The sequence below is a fragment of the Belonocnema kinseyi genome, chromosome 5, assembly GCF_010883055.1.
Source record: "Belonocnema kinseyi isolate 2016_QV_RU_SX_M_011 chromosome 5, B_treatae_v1, whole genome shotgun sequence".
Lineage (NCBI taxonomy): Eukaryota > Metazoa > Arthropoda > Insecta > Hymenoptera > Cynipidae > Belonocnema > Belonocnema kinseyi.
In genome coordinates this window covers 25,723,368-25,726,541 of record NC_046661.1, presented here as the reverse complement: position 1 = coordinate 25,726,541, position 3,174 = coordinate 25,723,368, and positions in this window count along the sequence as shown.

Below are 3,174 nucleotides of genomic sequence, written 5' to 3'. Positions count from 1 at the left end.
GGTCCACTCCCCCTTGTAACTTATGATCAATCCCCGCGCCCAAGTTAGGTAGCATGAGGCTAGTCCCCTCCTATTCCAATGTCCATCAGAGGCGGTGGAGCCCCAAGGAGACACAGGGGCCAATGCCTCCCATAGAGGTAACCTTTCAATTCTTTCTTGCTTTGTTTAATTTTTGAAATCTATCTGGAATCTATTTGGAATCTATGTGGAATAATAGAAGCATTTCCGAATTCTTTTACATTTATCCGAAACCTTCGCGAAATATTTGAAATTTTTGTAAATTCTTTATAAAATCTTCGAAATATTATTGCAACCTTTGTAAATTCTTCGTGAAATTTTCGCGAAGTAACTTTTTTAAATGTATTCAAAATGTTTAAAATTTTGGAGAATTTTGAAAACTTTGTGAAATAATAGAAGTCTTTGTAAAATAATGGAAATATCTGTGAAATCTTCTAAACATATCCTAAATCTTTCCAAAATGTTTGACATCTTTGTAAAATCATTAGGACGTCATTGGAATTATTTGTTCAATCTTTGAAATCTATTTTATATCTTCGTGAAATATTTGTAAGCTTTGTGAAATCTTTAAAGTCATTGGGAAATCATTAAAAATTTTGTGAAATCTTTCTAAAATCTTAGTGAATTCTCTAAAAATCTTTGCAAAATCATTAGGCAATTATTGAAATCTTTGGTTCAATCTTTGAAATCTATCTGAAATCTTTTTGAAATCTTTCTGAAATATTTGAACTCTTTGGGATATCATTTAATTCTTTGTGAAATACTGGTAAATTCTCTAAAAATCATTGTGAAATATTTGAAGGTATCTGAAATCATTCAAATCTATCTAAAATCTCGGCGAAATCTTTGAAATCTTTGAAAATTTTGGGAAATCATTTACATTTTTTTGAATTGTTTAAAAGTCTTCGCAAATTATTTGAAATAGTCTCGAATAGGAATTTACTGTTCATAATCGCCCACATGTCGTATTTCTTGACCGATTTAAAAGTTTTTTTTTTAGAAATGCTCAGCAATTAATTTTTAAGAGAATTGTGGTTTGCTTTTTTTAAATTTTTTTCACAGAGCAACAATATATAAACAAATATAGTGACAAAATTGACCATTTTAGCTTTGTGAATTTTTATCTCAAGAAAAAATACAGATAGAAACTCACTATCAGCCGAAATTATTGCACATGTATACATAGAACATTATTAATTTTAATAATATTTAACTTAATTATTGTAGACAATTTTTATAAACGAATTCTTATTATTTTTTCTATCAAAGAAAAAATCGTTTAGTTCACGCTAGTTGCTAACATTTTTCATAAAATTCATAATTTGTAACAAAAAAATTAGCATGAGTTAACAACTATTGTTTTTATAAACATTTCTATAAACATATTCTTTATAAACGAGTTTTTCTCATATCTGAATTGATTTTTCTGAACAAAAGTGATTCACAATTGTCTTTAAAGCCATTTATATACTTTAAGCTTTATCAAAAATAAACAATATAGATTGTTTATAACAATTTAATTGAACAAGTCTCCTAATCGGCCGTTTCCTCATTTGTTTTTCATGAAGTTATGTACAAAACAAATCACTTGTTCCTCATTTATTTTTCAAGAAGTTGCATAAAACAAATGAAAGATAGGTGACTCCTGAAAACGCAAGTACAGCGTTATTGCCATGGACAGTTTGCTAAAGAAATTGTTATTAACAATTACGCAAATTATTATTTAATGTCCCATATCGAATTTTGGAATCACTGTTAGTTTATTGTCGGATAATGTCAGTAGCACACCGTCCTTTTTGCATGTAAAAAAAATAAATCATAGTTTTGTTAAAAAAATTCTTTATAACAATCATATAAATTATTTTTCATTTAATTTCGTTGGTTAGTCACCGCAATAAATGTCACTCTAATAATTATTGAAGAAAAAAACATTTTTTTCTACAAGGAAACGGCCGATTAGGAGACTTGTTTAACTAAATTGTTATAAAGAATCTATATTGTTTATGTTTGATAAAGCTTAAAGTATATAAATGGCTTGAAAGACAATTGTGAATCACTTTTGTGAGTTTCTATCTGTATTTTTTCTTGAGATAAAAATTCACAAAGCTAAAATGGTCAATTTTGTCACTATATTTGTTTATATATTGTTGCTCTGTGAAAAAAATCTTAAAAAAGCAAACCACAATTCTCTTAAAAATTAATTGTTGAGAATTTCTAAAAAAAAAACTTTCAAATCCGTTAAGAAATACGACCTGTGGGCGATTATGAACAGTAAATTCCTATTCCAGACCACTGTGCGGTGGACCGACTCCTTGCAAGATTTAACAAGTTTACGCCTGTGGCGTAGGAAATATTTGGGACTCTAATCAGTCTAATCTGTAATGCAGCTAGCCCATTCATCTTTCGGGAAACTATCCTTTGAAATAGTCAGGCCTGTGGTTGTAAAAAGTATAAATATAGGCGGGAAGTCTCTAGGAGTCTAGGACTCTCGGTAGATTACTGGGAATGAGTATTCCATAAATTTCGCTGGAAAAGCAGCGAAATTTAGCTGTTATTCAGTGAAATTTCACTGATCAGCAGCTACATTTCACTGTTTTAGCAGTATATATACGCTGATTTGAATGAGACATATACTGATTCAGATTTAGAGAGTACAAAGAAGACGAATTTTCAACAAAATACAGGAATGTTCAACTCAGAAAGGACAATTTTCATACAAATAATTTCATTTCAAATGAAAAATATAAATTTTAAACTAAAAATGAAGTAGTTGCATTTTGAGTTAAAAAAAATCTTTTTCAACAAAATAGTCAGATTTTTAATCAACGAGATGAATTTTTAACTGAATTGAAGGAATATTCAACTGGATTCGTTAATTTTTTTAAACTTTGAACAAAATAGCTTCATTATCAACTGCGTTTAGTTGAATTTTCAGTTAAATAAATTTATTCTATCGACCAACAAGGCGAATTGTTAACAAAATACATGAATTTTCAAGGAAATAGCATTTGAATTTTTAAAAACAAAGATTAATTGTCAATCAACAAGGCGAACTATCTACCAAAAAGACGAATTTTCAACCAAAAGAAAAGCTCATAGCGCGCTCGGCGCGCGAATCACTACTTTGCTTGCAATTATTTTATTCGGAAATAAAAT